Source organism: Microtus pennsylvanicus, chromosome 3 (assembly GCF_037038515.1).
Source record: "Microtus pennsylvanicus isolate mMicPen1 chromosome 3, mMicPen1.hap1, whole genome shotgun sequence".
NCBI classification, from domain to species: domain Eukaryota; kingdom Metazoa; phylum Chordata; class Mammalia; order Rodentia; family Cricetidae; genus Microtus; species Microtus pennsylvanicus.
The window spans coordinates 100,464,145-100,483,799 of NC_134581.1; the positions used below are offsets into that span (position 1 = coordinate 100,464,145).

At 38.9% G+C, this 19,655-nt stretch overlaps 1 pseudogene; it reads left to right on the forward strand.

Annotated features, from left to right (window-relative positions):
- Positions 1–7,559: 7,559 nt before the first annotated feature.
- Positions 7,560–8,530, forward strand: LOC142846838 (olfactory receptor 7G2-like; annotated as a pseudogene).
- Positions 8,531–19,655: the final 11,125 nt, after the last annotated feature.

A 19,655-nucleotide genomic window follows, 5' to 3' on the forward strand; every position in this document is an offset into this window, starting at 1 on the left:
TATGACCAAGTGATTATGATGTTGAGATATATGCTACTCTCCCAAGGTCTGGAATTGTAAGACTACAATTCAATGGAGGTGTGGGAAAATATAATTACTGTGGCCCCCTGGGTACCCACTGGGAATCTTTTCTCATGGGACACATGGAACCAGGTGGAGACTTGTAACACAAACGGGTCCTGCTTGTGGGGGTTTCTGTCCTGCCCAGTACCCGAGAGCCACAAGCCCCAAAGAAAACCACACAGAGAGTCTGCATTAATTATAAACTGATTGGCCCATTAGCTCAGGCTTTGTATTAGCTCTTATAACGTATATTACCCCATTATCCTTAACTATGTTAGCCACATGGCTCAGTACCTTTCTCAGCTGGCAGGTTACATCTTGCTTCTTAGTGGTCTGGGCAGGAGTATGAGGAATGGGCTTCCTCCTTTCCAGCATTCTCCTGTTCCCATCTCCCTGCCTCTACTTGCTGTCTAATTGAGCCGCCTATGCTTCCTGCCTGGCCAATCAGAGTTTTATTAAAATACATGATTGAAAGAATATAGACAATTCTCCTACTCCAGAGACTCTGGTCAGAGAAAGGGAAAAACACTTTGATATACCCTCACCATAGGGATTCTATCCAATTATTACGGCCCTTAAGACATGTTTTCACACCACTGCTCGGCCTTCCCCAACAGATGGTAAGGAATAGGCCAGAGACTAGGATAGGTCTAAGGAATCTGAAAATAATCAACTGGCTAGAAGGGCATGAGAAAAGGAGACAGGTGAGGAGCAGGAAAAGGCCAAAGATCGGGGGCTGTCTAAAGAATCCAAAAGTAACCAACTAACCAAAAGAATGGGAGAAAAGGAGTCAGACAAGGAGGAAAAATGCGCACAATTTACTGAAGAGTGGTTCCAGGGGAAAAAATAAGGCAGGCAGAGGCAAAGACAAAAAGGAAAGTAGATATTGTTTGTGATAGAGAATGGTCGCCTCCTTATGCCATGAGCTGCCCTGGAAAGAATAAAATGGGAGAGGAGAATGGGACAAATAAGGGGCTCCATCCTTGCCAGGAGGAAATGAATATGGGAGGAACAGCAAAGCTGGGACCTCTCACACAGAGGAACATAGGGCAGAGCCTTCTGGGGATCCTAACCCTACTTATGCTGAGGCATATAGCTCTAAGGTTTACAATCAGTGTTGCCCCCAACCCTAATTGCCCCCTAGCCTGGTATCCTTGGGAATCTAAGGACCAGAAAGAATTGAGGAAGGCAGTGGCCGAGTATGGCCCCTCCTTCAGGACTCTCTTTCAGGAGGTAGCTTATCATCCTTGTATCCCCAAGAACTGGTATGTTCTGGCTAAGGCCACCCTGGGCAAACCCAATATGTTAAATGAATGGCCTTCTTTAAGGAGGCCTCTCGCACTAGGACAGTTCAATAGAGTGGCTGACCCCCCAGTTCCCATCACTTATGCAATGCTAACTGGTACAGGGGAAGGCTTTTCCACTGGGGTCCAACAAGCCACAACTGTACTTCTGTATCAGGACCAAGTCAGTTAGGTAGACCTGGGCAAAGCTAGGAGGGACCCACTGAATCACCTATAGTTGGCACAAGGCAAAAACTAGGGGAGCCGCTTCCAGACTTTATTGTCCATGTACAGACCAGCCTTGAGAGGAAATTGCCCCCCAGTGGGCTTAGAGTCCAATTTACAAAGCTCCTAGTCTGGGAAGGTATGAACCAAGATACTAGGATTGCTTGTTTTGGCCTTATAGAAGGGTCCAAGAGTCAATGAGTTGTGGTGTTGCAGACTGTCAGGACTCAGGCACATACTAAGCAGACTCTTGTAGTGACTTTTCAGGCCCAGATCCAAACTCTAGCCTTTTCTATTACTTAAGCCCTGGCATCTGGACAGCAAAAGCAAACACACGGGTAATGTTTCTTATTTGGTCTACTGGGGCATTTTAATAGGGTTTTCCCACAAAAGGGCAATAAGAACCAGGTGCAGAAGGGAGTCCCTTTGTCTTCCTGCCCTACTGCCAGAAGAGGTACCATTAGGCCTCGGAATGCCACTCCAAATTTGATATAAATTGGAAACCCATTTCAAATCAACCTTTAAACTAGATTGGAGGTGACTTACAGCCAGCGTAACCAGAGAAAGAAAAGATGCACCTTCAATTAACTGGACCATTCCAATGGCAGAGGAGTTCCAATTCAAATGTGACTATAATCTTTGAAGGACAAAGATTCTAATGCCTGATAGATAGAGGAGCTGACAAGATAGTTATCAGAAATAGAGAGGTCCAGACAAGCCGCAATCTCATAACCAGGCTGCCTATCGTGGGGGTTGGGAAAAGGTCTATATCCCAGGGAATGGCCATTTCCATATCCTGGGGGGGGGCAGATATAGACAAAGGAAAGGTCAGGTCTCTGACCCTCCATGGTCTGCAAATCTGGGATAAGATTTGTTAAGACAAATAGATGTTGTTACTACAACTGACCTCCTAGCCTTTTATGATGATACAACTGAGCAAGGTGTCATCAGGAAGACCCCTGACACCTGGATTCACCCCCAAAAGTAGAGGCCACTGTCCTGAGGACCTTCCCCATTAGGCAGGAACTTGGTAAGCGAGTATGGTGGAGCAATGGCCATTACCTGAACTTAAACTTAAGATGCTCAGAGAAATCACCAGAAATCTGAGTCCTTGGAATAGTCCTGTGTTTGTGATATGTAAACTCAATGAGACCTGGAGAGTGTTACAGGACCTATGAGCAATCACTACCCATACAGAGCTAGTAGAAGCCCCTTTAAAAGGTTTACCTTTGGTCCCAGAAATCCCCTCTCAGTTTCACCTCACTGTAGTCAGTCTAAAAGATTGCTGCTTCTCAATTGCTCTTCATGAGAAGGAATGCTAAAATCTGTCTTTTCCATTCCTACAGTTAACTACTCTCTACATGATGAGGGATACTAATGGGCTGTTCTTCCAAAGGGAGAACTAATAGTTCAAGCTTTGCCAACAATATTTGTATAGTGCCCTCTCTCCTTATTTTGACAGAGACAAAACCCTTCTACTCTTTTATATGTTTATACTGATGATCTAGTCATTGGGCATTTGGAGGAATGAGGGCTAGCTCCCTGAGTAACCACTATTGTTGATATCCTCCAACAACATGGCTTTAAAATAGCCCCAAACAAAATATAAAAGGTACCCCCATTTCATATATTGGGATTCCAAATAGCACTCACTCAATACAAAGTAAATGAACCCCAACTAATCCTGCCTGAGCTTCTCACTTTATCACTTTATGTTTATTACAAAACATAATGGGGAAAATGAATCGGGTAAGGCCCTGGTTGCCCATAGAGACTGGGAGACCAGATGTGTTATATGATTTCCTAAAAGTGGGACAACTTTATGAGATCATTTTCTTACCCCTTGAGGGTCAACAGGCAGTCACAGAAGTCAATGAGCTCCATTTGGCTTCTTTGGTGAGATATAATCCCAACATTCCAATCCAAGGCTGGATATTATTAGGAAAAAAAAGACCATGCTGGTTGCCATTGTACAGGGGTCACAACCACAAGAATGGGTACACACCATCATGGGGGCCACTCCCAGAGTGTACTCTCTAGTCAATCAAATAGTTGATGCGATCATAAAAATCAGGGAAACATCCTGACAAAAACATCCAAGACAAAAATTACCAAAATTCTCCCTTGTGTGGGATCCACTCAATGATGGCTATATATATTACCCTACAAGAGGTCACGGAACTCTGCAACATCTATCCAGACAGCTTTTATATTGTGAACTTACTGCCCTACTCACTGTATGTCTATATCAGCTATTTGATAATTCTATTTCTGCCTTGATGATACAACTCAGATTGCTCTTAGAAGGTAGAATATCACTAACATAACACATCTCCTGCTTTCAATCCTGAGGTTAACACATCCTTGAAATATACCGGTTTACTTAATTCAGAAGTGTTTTCTATTATCTAATGTCTCTGTTCTGCCATTGTTTTTTTTCATTAGCATTAAGAAAAGTCAAGATTATGGGCTGGAGAGATGGCTCAGTGGTTAAGAGCACTGACTGCTCTTCCCAAGGTCTCGGGTTCAATTCCCAGCACCCACATGGCAGCTCACAACTGTCTGAAAATCCAGTTTCAGGGGATCTGACACCTCCACACCAATGCACATAAAATAAAGTTAAATAAACCATAAAAAATTTGAAAAAAAAAGAAAAGTCAAGATTAATAAAGGAGTGTGCTGAATATGGATGCCAAAAAGAAATCCCACACTAGCTCAGAATTCACTATAATAAAGGGTTATTTCGGGGTAGACAGACTCACAGATCACAGTCCTCTGCATGAATAGGGAATAGGAACCTAATTCAGCAACTGGAAGAGAGAGTGAGCACAACCTCATGGTATATGAGACCATGACCAAGTGGGTTTGTATCTTTTTTTTTCCTTTATTTATTTATTTATTTATTTTTAAATTTATTTATTTATTAAAGATTTCTGTCTCTTCCCTGCCACCGCCTCCCATTTCCCTCCCCCTCCCCCAATTAAGTCTCCCCCCAGCCCGAAAAGCAATCAGGGTTCCCTGTCCTGTGGGAAGTCCAGGGAACCCCCACCTCCATCCAGGTCTAGTAAGTTGAGCATCCAACCTGCCTAGGCTCCCACAAAGCCAGTGCGTGCAGTAGGATCAGAAACCCATTGCCATTGTTCTTGAGTTCTCAGTAGTCCTCATTGTCCGCTATGTTCAGAGAGTCCGGTTTTATCCCAGGCTTTTCCAGACCCAGGCCAGCTGGCCTTGGTGAGTTCCCAATAGAACATCCCCATTGTTTCAGTGTGTGGGTGCACCCCTCGCAGTCCTGAGTTCCATGCTCGTGCTCTCTCTCCTTCTGCTCCTGATTTGGACCTTGAGATTTCAGTCCTGTGTTCCAGTTTGGGTCTCTGTCTCTGTCTCCTTTCATCGCTTGCTGAAGGTTAATATTCAGGAGGATGCCTATATGTTTTTCTTTGGGTTCTCCTTATTTAGCTTCTCTAGGATCACTAATTATAAGCTCAATGTCCTTGGTTTATGGCTAGAAACCAACAACTGGGAGAAGATCATCACCAACCCCGCAACTGACAAAGGTCTGATCTCCAAAATATATAAAGAACTCAAGAAACTAGACCGTAAAAGGCTAATCAACCCAATTATAAAATGGGGCATTGAGCTGAACAGAGAATTCTCAACAGAAGAACTTCAAATGGCCAAAAGACACTTAAGGTCATGCTCAACTTCCTTAGCGATCAGGAAAATGCAAATCAAGACAACTTTAAGATACCATCTTACACCTGTCAGAGTGGGTTTGTATCTTAAAAGCTATTGTCTGAAGGAGTTCCCCCAATACCATGTGATGCATTTCTGGGGGTATTCTTCATCCCTTTCATTTGTTTAACATATCCTTTATCATTCAGTTTGATCTTTCTATAACTTCCTAACCTGTAAGATTTTTTGGCATACTTGTAATATGGTTCATATGATGGTCATAACTTCTAGGAAATGTCTGATTATTGAATGAGCCTTTGCTGAACTCAAAGCAGTTGCTCACTAGAAACCAGAAAGAGTGAAATGGTGTGGTGTATATATCTTAATTTTCAAAATTCTACAGAGTGGAACACAACCATATGCCAGATTTCATAAAGGGTATTCCTTTGAATACTCTTTATGCTACGTCCTGTAGGCAGTGGTGTTTAGTTATATAACAAAAAATTAGGACATCTCCTTATAATCCACTCAGCTTGTTGTTGTGTAGTGGAAAAGCCCTTTTTTATGCCTTTGCTGCTGACATGATATTTTTGTGAGATTCTGAGGCCTTCATCATATTTCCAATCAATAATCAATCAGTTTCTACATGACTTTGTGCTAGAGGACCTGGTAGCCCCATATGGTATTGGATATATGTTATGTATATGAAACAAAGCCTATTTCTGATTACATCTTTAACCTGAATAAATAATAAAATATGAGTTAAGTATTCAAATTTCACACTCAAATATGCTTCTTGATAACAAGAAATAAAGAACACAAGTAGATGCACAAATTGCTTACAGAATTTAAATGATCAGTGATTAGGAAGTATTAAATGGAAGAAATGGAAAAAACAGAGGACACTGAATAACAGAAGTATAAACATAAGGTCAATTTATCAACTATACCGAATGCTTGTCATATTGACTCCTGCTTGCACTCCTGGGCTAAAAATTATGATACTATTTCTGGTGTATAATGAGGAGATTTCACCATCAAGCCATGGGGACTTTGAGACTACATAGTTGTCAGACATATAAACACTGAATCAAAATGCCTGAGCTGCAAGTCAGCAGTAGCCTCACTCTCTTCTTTCTACTTGTTATCTAACCAGGAAGCCATTTTTGCACCTCTTTTACCCGAGAAAAAGACATTTGCTTTCTCCCACTTAGGTGAGCTGTTGAGCACAATTCTTCTCAACAACAGAAAATTTGTAAGTACTTCATTAGTGAATGACTATAAATAGGGATATTTTGATAATTTCATGCAAAAGAAGCAACAAGCAAACTGAACATACATGCAAACCAGGTGCCTATGAACTTCTTGCAGAACAAAAACGGAAACCTAGATTTCCTTAGCACAGTCTCATCTACACTGCCATCCACATCAGACGTGGTATTCTGATAGACATCTGGTCTCTACAACATTTTCTCTCAAATATAAAGCTACCTCTTCTCAAATTTAATAATTCTATGAACACCTTGGATAATTGCTCTCCTCATCTGCATTATTCAGCTATATGTAAAAAGAGAATATCTTAAAGGAAATGGGGGAAATAGTCCATGGGGAAAAAAAGGATCATTTCAGAAAAATAAAAAAGCAAAATGGTAAATTGGGAAATCTGAGAGACCATTAAACATTTTAGAACTTTTTCATGTATTAGTAGGGGTTAGCCTAAAACATCCTTCTAGATTTCAGGAATCTCATCTCTAGTCCATACTTCTTATATTTCCTGAGGTGTTCTGTGTGCTTCTATAACTGAAAGCATGAAGTGTCTCCACTATTGTATCAGGTGCCCCTCACATTATTCTCCAGCATGGCCTTATTCACATGTTTTGTCTAGAATGTAAGTGTCAAGTTTGATGTTTTAAAAGCACATATTAATTGTAAAGTTGTATGATGTATCTCATAGAGTTTACTGATTTAACACTTTGTAATACTTTGTAGTCTGATAACATAAATGTGATTGGAGAGGTACAAGATGAAAGTGAACATAGATCATTAGCCTGTAAATTTAAATTTTATACAATGTATGAAGAGTCAATTTCTCTTTTATTTTTCCTTCTAGGTGTTCAATTTTATACTTTACAAATACATCCTGAGTGTTGAATGAACACTGCAGAGCCATAAACCTAGGAGTGATCAGGAAGTAGAAAACAGTTCTAGAATTGTCATTTCATCAAATGAGAAGGTGATACAAGTATTGTAAATCTAGCAAAATTTTTATTTATTTTTTTATGTTCAGTCCTCATTTCCATAAGAATTATCAGAAAAATGAAATCTAGAAACCATTCCATTTCAGCTGTTTCAGAATTTCTTCTCCTTGGGCTAACTGATGATCCTCAGCTCCAGCAGCTTATCTTCATTCTGTTCCTATGCATATATCTGGTCACTGTACTAGGAAACCTGCTCATCATATTGGCTGTCATCTCTGACATACACCTGCACACACCTATGTACTTTTTTCTCTGTAGTCTTTCCATTAATGACATTTGTTTAAGCACAAACACAATACCAAAGATGCTCACAAACCTCATAACTCAGAATCAAACATATCTTACACATCTTGTCTTATACAAGTCTGGTTTGTGTTGGTTTTCACTGGACTGGAAAACTGTCTCCTTGCTGTGATGGCCTATGATCGCTATGTGGCCATTTGTCACCCTCTGAGGTACTCCACAATCATGAACCCTTTTTGGTGTCTCCTGATGGTTTTATTCTCTCTGGTCCTTAGCTTTATGTTTGGTCTCTTGCACACTCTGATGGTTTTACACTTGTCTTTCTGTACTGACATTAAAATACCTCATTTCTTTTGTGAACTTGCTCAACTACTTAAACTTGCATGCTCTGATACACTCATTAATAACATCTTGGTATATTTTGCATCATGTGTATTTGGTGGCATTCCTATCTCTGGGATAATTTTTTCTTACACTCACATTTTATCAACAGTTATAAGAATGCCATCAACAGGGAGAAGATATAAAACATTTTCCACTTGTGGCTCTCACGTGTCAGTTGTCTCACTGTTTTATGGTACAATTTTGGGTGTGTACATCAGTTCTGCAGTGACTAACTCTCCTGAAAAGACTGTAGTGGCTTCAGTGATGTATTCTGTAGTCCCTCAGATGCTGAACCCTTTTATCTACAGTCTGAGAAACAAAGACATGAAAGAAGCCCTGAGGAAATTAAGCTCAAGTGTTGGGGTTGCTTTACGATGGCATTCAAATTCCATTAAAGGATAACTTGAAGAAACACTTAAGATTTTACCTTTTTCTCCATTACTTGAAGATTACAGAAAAAAAAGTTAGAAAAGATACCTGATAAAAAAAAACCCAAAGAACATTTTCTGCCTTATTCCTGGGTTAATTTCTCTATAATTGAAACCTAGTAATACTCCATACTTAGAGCAAATACTTACTTTTTTACAATGTGTAAGTAGTTTGCTAAGACTTACCCTTGATAATACAAATATTTGTGGACAGTTGTATCTTCTGAGTTATTTATGGTCAGCAGTCATGAATGTGGAACAATTAGATTATATTAGCTCTTAGAGAGGATTGTGTGGCAATTGATATATTTCAATGATGAAATTCTCAATAATAACAAAATAAAGCTTATATTGCTGTACTGAGTAGTGAATGGAGGTTTCTTTCATATTATGAGCAATGAAACCTTATGAAATTTATTCTATAAATGTTTAAATTGTATTATTAGTTTCTTTTATTTTTCTTTAAATGAAAATACTTTTCCCATACAATTTATTCTGATTACGGTTTTACCTTTCTCAACTCCTTTTAGTTCTTCCCTACTCCTTTCCCATCTGGATCCAAACCCTTTCTATCTCTCATTAGAAAATTAACAGGCATCTGGGGTAAATGATAAAAAATAAAATTATGTAAAACAAAAACAAATCAGAATGGGACAAAACAAATAAAAGAAAATACTAAAGAAAAGGCACAAGAAAAACATAAATATACAGAAACATACAGAACTTATAAATATATTATGTTCATCAGATCCATTCATTAATTGACCCAGATGTAACATTTATATATGAAGAAATATTTTTAATAATTACCTTTTCTGATCAAGGATACTTCTCTATATTCCCTAATACTAACATTGGATTCCTCAGTGCATGCTGACCTACAGGAAAAAGGGTCTGGAATAGCATAATGTTAAATAGGAGGATTGGAGATGAAAAATAGACAAAAACAATATCTAGAATCTGAAGGTCTTGCATAAGCTGAGGACTTATGCCAAGCAAATTTATCAAGAAGTAAAGAATCCTATATATGATTACAGGTGAGAAATGACCAATGTCAGCACAGAACTAAATCAGAAAATGTTGGCAAGAATAATGCAGGATATCTAAGACACATAACTGCTTTAAAACTAATAAAGCCCAGGAGGAAGAGCTAGTTCCCCACAAACCTCAACCTTGACACTTTTAACGCTTTTGGCTCATAATGGACTTGCCAAGTCTGCTCCTGGATAAGAACACATAACTAAAATTCACAATTTTCTTTCATTATGGCCTGCTTAATTCTTGGGTCAGTCTGGCTACACTGATAATCAATACCTAATTCAGGGAGAAGCAATTCTTTTATGGAAAGTAAAATACCGTGTAAATATCATAATATTTGCTTTAGTAACTAAAATTATGTCCAATGTTAATGATAAAATGCACATTTCATTATAAGATTGGCAATAGTCCTGTGCTTAAACACTAAAATATGCAAGCACACAAATACAGGCACAAATATTTATAATATACCATAATATGAATGAAGGTAAAGGTATTTTAATTTGACTGAGACATATTTTGAATTAACTTTCATGTGTTTTATTCATTTTAACTTTATATTTTTTAATCATATTTACACATTAATACATTATATTAAGAATATATAGAGTAACATAAATTACAGAATGAATTTATCTATATCTATAGATAAAAGAGATTTGTTAGAATGATTTAAAGGCTGTGTTCCAGTTAATTCAAAAATGACATCCTATGAATGGAAGGCAAAAGAATCCAGGAGCTGTTCAGTCTATGAGGCTGGATATCCCAGTTGGTCTTCAATAGATGCTAGAATCCTGAAGAAGTAAGCTCTAATGCCAGTTAAAGAAAGGATGTGAAAGTGTAAGAGAAAGCTTGCAAGCAAAGAGAGGGGAGGTCTTTTTAAATGTCCTATATATAGATTCCCAGCAGAAGGTATGACTCAGAATAGAAGTGTGTGTTCCCACCTCAAAATATCTGGATTAAAATATGTGACTTCCCTCCTCAAAGATCCAGATTAAAAGTGGGTCTTCCTATAATAGCCAGAAACTGGAAACAACTTAGACATCCATCAACCAAAGAATAGAAAAAGAATGGGGTATTACTCAGTTCTAAAAACAATGACATTATGAAATTTGGAGGAAATGGAAGAAAACTAAAAAAAGTCTTTCTGAGTGAGGTAACCCAAACCCAGAAAGACAAAGACAGTATGTACTTATTTATAAGAGAGTATTAGCTCTAAAGTAAAGGATAACCATGCTATAATCCACGGACCCAGAGAAGATAATTATAAAGGAGGGCTAAAGTGAGCAATGCTTTAATTTCCTTCAGAAGGAGAAATAGAATAGATTCACCAGTTGCACGAAGGGTGAGAAGAGATGTGAATAAGAAGCATCAGGTAGGTGGACAGACAGGGAGAGTACTGGAAGAAACAATTGAAAAGGGGGCATCTCAGGGTGAGGTAAAAACATAGTGTAGTGGAAACTCCCAGGAATCTTCGAGAGTGGCCTCAGCAAAGACTCTTAGCTGGATAGCCCAGAGACCTAGGATAGAACCATACATGACAGGCAAAAAACAAAACAAAACAAAACAAAAAAGACAGTCAATGTAATGATGCTAATTATATCCTGCTGTACTCATTGATTGGCACATGATCTAATTGTCATTAGAGAAGAATCATCCAGAAACTGATGGAAATAGATACAGATACCTACAGCCAAACATTAGGCAGAACTTTTGTAATCCTGCAGAAGAAGGGGAGGGAAGATTGTTGGAACAAGAGAGCTCAATGACACTACAATAAATCCCATAGGATCTCTCTCTCTCTCTCTCTCTCTCTCTCTCTCTCTCTCTCTCTCTCTCTCTCTCTCTCTCTCTCTCTCCGAAATTGAAGGAAAAGGGTTATCTTGATAGAAGTAACAATTATGAGGTTATTGAGAAATCTGGTACTATGGAAATGACTAGGAATCCACAAAGATGACCCCAGTTAAGACTCTAATTGTGGAGACAGTGCCTGAATTGGCCTTTCCCTGTAATCAGATTGATAACTAATTTGTCATAATAGAACATTCACCCAGTAACTGATGGAAGCCGATGCAGAGTGCCACAGCTACATACTGGGCCAAGTTCCTGGATTTCAGTCAAAGAGAGAGAGAGGAGGAGGAGGAATAATATGATCAAAGAGATCAAGACCAAGATGGGGAAACCCAAAGAAACAGCTGACTTGAGCTAGTGAGAGCTCATTGACTCCAGAGTGACTGCAGGGGAACTTTTTTTTTTTCCTGTGAAGTATTGATTTTTTTCCCATTTTTTTTTTATTGAAAGAAAAAAACAAAGAAATTCCTGCCTCCTCCCAGCCTCCCATTCCCCTCCCCCTCCTCCCACTCTTCTCCTCCTCCCCCCACTCCTCTCCCCCTCCCTCTCCAATCCCAAGAGCAGTCAGGGTTCCCTGCCCTGTGGAAAGTCCAAGGTCCTACCCCCTCCATCCAGGTCTAGGAAGGTGAACATCCATACTGGCTAGGCTCCCACAAAGCCAGAACATGAAGTAGGATCAAAACCCAGTGCCATTGTCTTTGGCTTCTCATCAGCCCTCATTGTCCACCATGTTCAAAGAGTCCGGTTTTATCCCATGCTTTTTCAGTCACAGTCCACCTGGGCTTGGTGAGCTTCCAATAGATCAGCCCCACAGTCTCAGTGGGTGGGTGCACCCCTCGTGGTCCTGACTTCCTTGCTCATGTTCTCCCTCCTTCTGCTCTTCATTGGGACCTTGGGAGCTCAGTCCAGTGCTCCAGTGGGGGTCTCTGTCTCTATCTCCATCCATCGCCAGTTGAAGGTTCTATGGTGATATGCAAGATATTCATCAGTATGGCTATAGGATAGGGTCATTTCAGGTTCCCTATTCTCAGCTGCCTAAGGAGCTAACTGAGGACATCACCCTGGGCACCTGGGAGCCCCTCTAGGTTCAGAGCTCTAGCCAACCCTAAGATGGCTCCCTTAATTAAGTTATGTGAATCCCTGCTCCTCTATCCAACCTTCCTTTCTCCTAATCATCCCGTTTCCCCAAGTTCCCCCCATTCTCCCCTTCTTACTTTTCTCTCCCTATCTACCCTTACCCCCGTCCCATCCCGCCCCCAAGTTCCCAATTTTTTACCCGGCAATCTTGTCTACTTCCCATACCCAGGATAACAACTATATGTTTTTCTTTGGGTTCACCTTATTTAGCTTCTTTAGGATCACAGATTATAGACTCAATGACCATTATTTGTGGCTAGAAACCAATTATGAGTGAGTACATCCCATGTTCTTCTTTTTGGGTCTGGGAAACCTCACTCAAGATAGTGTTTTCTATTTCCATCCATTTGCATGCAAAATTCGAGAAGTCATTGTTTTTTACTGCTGAGTAGTACTCTAATGTGTATATATTCCACACTTTCTTCATCCATTTTTCTATTGAAGGGCATTTAGGTTGTTTCCAGGTTCTGGCTATAACAAATAATGCTGCTATGAACATTGTTGTATGATAGGGCATCTCTTGGGTATATTCCCAAGAGTGGTATTGCTGGGTCCAGGGGTAGGTTGATCCCGAATTTCCTGAGAAACTGCCACACTGATTTCCAAAGTGGTTGCACAAATTTGCATTCCCACCAGCAATGGATGAGAGTACCCCTTACTTCACAACCTCTCCAGCAAAGGCTATCCTTGGTGTTTTTGATTTTAGCCATTCTGACCGGTATAAGATGATATCTCAAAGTTGTTTTGATTTGCATTTCCCTGATTGCTAAGGAGGTTGAGCATGACCTTAAGTGTCTTTTGGCCATTTGAACTTCTTCTGCTGAGAATTCTCTGTTCAGTTCCGTGCCCCATTTTTTAATTGGGTTAATTAGCATTTTAAAGTCTAGTTTCTTGAGTTCTTTATATATTTTGGAGATCAGACCTTTGTCTGTTGCAGGGTTGGTGACGATCTTCTCCCAGTCAGTAGGTTGCCTTTTTGTCTTAGTGACAGTGTCCTTTGCTTTACAGAAGCTTCTCAGTTTCAGGAGGTCCCATTTATTCAACGTTTCCCTTAATGTCTGTGCCAGCTTAGCTTAAGGTCATAGAAAGAAAAAGCAAATATTTTCCTAGTAGGTTCTTTGGAGTGATAAATGAGTAGAATTATTACCACCCCCACCTCATCATTCCATACTCCATGGATCTTGAGTATGGGAGAAGCCATACCATATATTAGATACTGATTCAAAGCATATACTTCATTCTGGAGAAAGGCATCCCAGCCCTTCGGGCTGCTGCCACCTTATTCACATTGCAAGTATGTCTTCAAAAGACCAGTTTATCTTTGTATTAGGCAATCTGCCTCAGTAGACAACATGGTAGTACCAGTGGAATCCATAGCTATAGGCCCACTGTCACACATTTCAGGATGTGAATAGAGTGCTTTGGATAAAAGTAATATTGTGTGGAATAACATGAAGATATAAAATCATTCTGTAAGTCTATGTATCATGATTTTGGCAGAAACAGTACATGCAGAAAAGGCAAATATATAACCTGAATAAGGATCTACTCCAGTTAGGACAAAGTGTTATTCTTTCTGTGGAGATAGGGATCCATTGTAATCAACTTATCACCAGGTCACTGGCTGGACACTGAAAGAATGATGCCATTTCTGAGTTTTGATGTTGATCTCTACTATTGGCTGATATTATAGTCAGCAGCAGATGTAGACAGGACAATCTTAGTACTTGGCAGTTCACATTGTCAAGTCTATGCATAACTCCCATCTCCGCCACCATGACCTCTTTGTTCATAGGCCCTTTGGACAATGACATAGATGGCTCTGGGAAGAGGCTGTCCATTCACAAAATGGGTCATCCTATATAATTGATAATTAAATGCCTCTTCAGATGAAGTCACTTTTTAAAGAGAATTTATATGGGACAGATGTGTCTTGACTTGCTTCACCCATTAGGAGAAATTTACCTTCATACTATTTCTCTAGTTGTGTTTCTCATCGATTTTCTAATCATTGTCTTTCAAAGTCTCTGACCATCCACCCAATCCATTGACTATAGCTCATAACTCGATGAACAATCACACATCTGATCATTTTTGCTAAAAACAATATATTGTTCATCCCATAGTTCTACCCACTGGGAAAATTTATTTTTGTTGGTGTTTTTCATTGGCTGTAATGCTGTTGCTGTCTACTTCTGCATGATGCTTACATACATGCAAAATCATCATTAAAGCAGGCCCTCATTGTCTTTTCCTCTCTCAACATACTTCATGAGACAATAGGTACATGCTTGGTAGCAGACTACATTGTGACAGAAATAATACAAGTGTTTGGGCATATTTTTTTGTAACTTGCTTATGCTCTCAAGACTTGCTTGAGTTCTATCATGTGTATATAACTTCCATTTTATTATGAAATTCTGGGTGGCACAGCTTACCTTTGAAATCATAGGTCAGATAATATTTACCTCATCATAAGTTCTCATATCATATGATAACGTAGTGGCCCAATTCAAATGTTCAGTTTCCACAAAGTCCAATAATAGACCAAGAAATATTTCTCATAGAGAAAATAGTTGTCTATACATGATGACAGATAGTTGTTCCAAAATCCCAAAGGTCTCTTCTGTGTTTCACCTATTTAGGTTTACCAAAGACCCCAAACAGTATCCACCACAACCATTGACATCTCAGGTCACATTGGGTCTGCTTGATCATGTGTCCCAAGAGATAGAGTGACCTGCACAGTAGTATTAACTTTGCAAGGACCCACCTCCTGTTCCAAGCCCTGCCCAGACCTAACAGCTTTCTGAGTCTCTCGGTATATGGAGTGGAGTACCCCTCTGGAATAAGGAAAATGTTGTCTCCAGAATCCAAATGGTTAACTAAATGCTGTGCTTTTTCTTGGTGGTGGAGAAGTCAGGTGTGATAATTTATTCTTCACTTCAGAGGAATATCCTTGCATGTCTTACACCACTGATATTCTAAGAACTTCTCTGAAATAGCAGGTCCTTGATTTTTGATTGGATTCATTTCATATCCAGTGATGCAATAAAGTTAATAGTAAGCTAGAAATTGTTGCTACCTCTTGCACACTTGATACATTCAACTTAATGTCATAAATATATTGTGGAAGAGACAAGCAATCAACATCCTTTTGAACTTAGATATTATACAAGGCTGAGGAGTTAACAAATCCTTCAGTGAGAAATGTATATTGCTGGTCTTGTTGGCTTGTAATCAAATAGTTTATGATCTTATTATGGACAGTATAGAGATGGAGTCATTTTTAGATCAATAACTGCATAAAATGAGCCACAAATGAGTTAATATGCTAAAGTAAGGACAACAGCTGAAACTGAATTCATTACTTGACTGAGTTTTCAATGGTTTACTGTCTCTCTCCCTGACCTATTTGTTTTCTGTATTGTCTAAATGTGAGAATTAAAGGAAGATGCAGTTGAATCTACCACCCCTACAGTTATCACATAATTGATGTGGAAGTAATTTCTAAAATTCCTCAAGGGATGATATACTGTTATTGACTATTTTCCCTTGCAAAACTGCTCTAATGCCTTTCATTTAGCTTCATGCAAACACAGAGAAAGAGAGAAGGGAGAGGGAGAGAAAGAGTTGAAGGAGGGAAGAAATGATGAGGCATTAGAGATAAGATCAGCATTAGATTCCAATCAGCACGAGTTTTTCTTAACTTTGTTTATGTATGATTGTGAAATTTGGAAACATGCACATTTTGAAGTGATTATTACCCTGCTCATAGAAAATATATTCATCTAGCAGTTCCCAAGAGGACACAATCATCTCATTCAATTATATATGTTGCTTTATTCTAAAAGAAAGTTGGAGACACTATAACAATTTTGAGTGTATGAATCAAACACTAAAATAATTATTATCACTGTCAACTACTTTTATGTTCTCTGGAGCCAAATAATATTGCTCTCTAAGGACATATCTTTTGAAATTGCTGATTACTTAGAGCTATTATATAGTTAGTTTTTATCACTGAGAGATTGCCTTCTGGCATGTTTCCATAGGAGACTTTATATTTGTTTTTCTCATTTAAATTTTTTGGTGTGTGTTTATATTGTACAGTGACATGCTATGAGTCTCATGAGACTAGGCTCAATTAGGATGATACAGAGATTCCAGTAATTATATTCACATGAATTTAGAGTTAATTACTATCAAGGATTGCTTGCAATCTAAGCAATATTAACTAGGTGAGTTCTGTTGAAAAGCAACAGTTTTTAACTACTACTAATGACCACCTGCAGGGTTACTTTCCATATTCCACAGATGACCTACTGAGTATAAGTTATCCAACTACCTATAAATTAAAAATTATAGCACATATATGCAGAAGCTGTTATAAAGAAATTTGAAAGAATTTTATTATTAAGCTTATAATACAGTTCAGTGGGCAAATCTCTTTTCATACAAGAGGATCTGAGTTTGAACTCTAAAAGAGATATATTTTTTTTTAAAAATAGGAATATTAGTGTGATCTTGTAATCTAAGAAGTGGGAGAAGTAAAGATAGGTGGATCCTTAGAGCATGCTTGCCTCACTTCCTATATGACACCTGTCTTAAAATAGCAAAAAAAAATTATATAATAAAGTATCTGAAGACTGAGGAACAGTACCCAAGTTGGTTCTTTCACCTATACAAGAATGCACTTGGATGTTCATGTGAACTCAAAATATATATCTGTACCTGACCACACATAAATACATACATATTTACAAAAAATATAATTATAGTCATTTACTTATCAATGTTAATTTTATACTAAGAAGCTTTTGCTCAGATGGTCAAATAAAGTGTCAAGAAATTAATACTGAACCTATCTATTCAAAACACTGACTAGTGATGGTTTAATGACATTTTTATACATCTATAGGATAGATAACATGAACTATTACAGATGCATTTTGAGTGGGTTTTAAGATAATTGTGAGCCATTTAAAAGTTATAGAAACTTTACCTTATACATATGACGAAATTACTTTTAATTTTATTTTTGCTTGAGAGTTTAGAGTAAGTCTGGTAGACAGTCAATATTTTTTCTTGTTATACTACAGGAAATGTCTTCCTTCTTTTCTTTCATTTTTACTAAAAATAGATTCATATACCATGTAATATATCTGGAGCACAGTTTTTCCTCCTTCTACTCTTCTCATTTGCCCTCCAATTCATCTTTTTCCAAGATTCACTCCCTCACCTATTCTTTTTCAGTTAAAAGAACAGGCCTACTAGAGATGGCAGCCAAACAGGAAAAAAAAAAACAAGATACATTTTAACAAGACAAAAATCCTCATTTTGAGATGAGGCAAGGCAAGCTAATAAGACAAAATGGGTCTTAGGAGCATGTCAAAGAATTAGAGATACACCTGCTCCCAATGCTACGTGTCCTACAAAAAACACCAACTAAGAACCACACCTTATGCACAGAGAATAGGGTGCAGACCCATGCAGGACCTGTGCTTGCTGTTTCGGTCTCTGTCACCTCCTGTGCTCTGCTTCATTGATTCAATAGGCCATGTACTCCTAGTGTCCATCATCCACTCTGACTCCTATAATTTTTCCTCTCCATGTTCTGTTGGATTTCCTCATCTCTGAGGAGAAGTATCTTATGGAGACCTCCTATTAAGACTATCTCTCTGCTCAAAGTCTGACCTTGTGCTCTGTATCTGCTCCCATCTGCTGTCAGAGTTAGTCTCTCTGATAATGGCTAGACAAGTTTTTGATCTATTAGTATAGCAGAATATCATTAGGAATAATTTTATCATTTGTTCATTTGCTTGTTTGGTACTTTTTACCAATCCTGTTTGGTTCTACCCTAGGTTTCTAAACTATTCAGTCTCTAGTTCTCAGCCATCCAGGCAGTAGATTACACAGGCTAGCTTTTGGGGAGTAGGCCTCAAACTAAACAGAACATTGGTTGGCCACTCCTATAAATCCTGCAGCCACCATTGTCTCAGCATATCTTACAGGCAGAACAGACTATACCTTGAGAGTTTAAATTCTGGCTTCTCTGTCTGTAGCCTGCATAGTACCCTCTCAAGCTAAATAGATTGGAACATAGGGCTGAAAGCTCTAGGCAGGCACCAATTTAACCTCTCTTCATTCAAGGAACTATGTGAACATTGCCATTGGCAATGAGGTTTTGATTTCAGTTTTCAGCAAATGACCCTGTAACATGAGGGGCCTGCTTGTTTGTTGGGATTTCTTTCCCGCCATTTACCCCACAACTGTTTAGCCCCAAAGAAAATCACACATAGGTCTCTATAAATTATAAGCTGATTGGCCCATTAGCTCTAGCCTCTCACTGGCTAACTCTCACATCTTGATTAACCCATTTTTCTGATCTATGTTAGCCATGTAGCTCAGTATTATTTTTCAGTGGGGCAGATCACATCCTGCTGCTTCTGCGGTCTGGGCAGGAGTGGGAGGAATCAACTAACTTCCTCCTTCCCAGAATTCTCCTGTTCTCATTGTATCATTTCTACTTCCACTGGTTTTCCCGCCTATACTTCCTGCCTGGCCAATCAGCATTTATTTAAAACATGGTTGACAGCTTAAAGACAATTCTCCTGCACCATGACCCTCTGTTTTAACATCAGCCTGGGTTCTTTGGAGATAAACACTGCACACTCTTGGCCAACAACTTCACTGAGTGCTATCCTGACCATCCACTTGCATCAAATGGCCATTTCAGACTCTGTGTCCTTCATTACTAGCAGTCATCACTATGGTCTCTAGGAAGTCTTCACTGGTTTAGGCTTCCACAGTTCCTCCCAAGTGTATCCCAATACAAGCTATCTCTCCACATACTTCCTTCTCCATTCCACTCTCCCTTTCTGAGTCCCATGTGCTGGCACAGGCCTTTACTACAGCATTCATGAGTCAGAGCCATAAAGATTTCTGAGTTTAGGCCCAGCCTGGTCTACAAAGAAAGTTCTAGGACGGTCAGGGTTACACAGTGAAATCCTGTCTTGAAAAATCAAAAGAAAAATTCTGAAATAATTACGTAAAGATGACTCATGAAAATA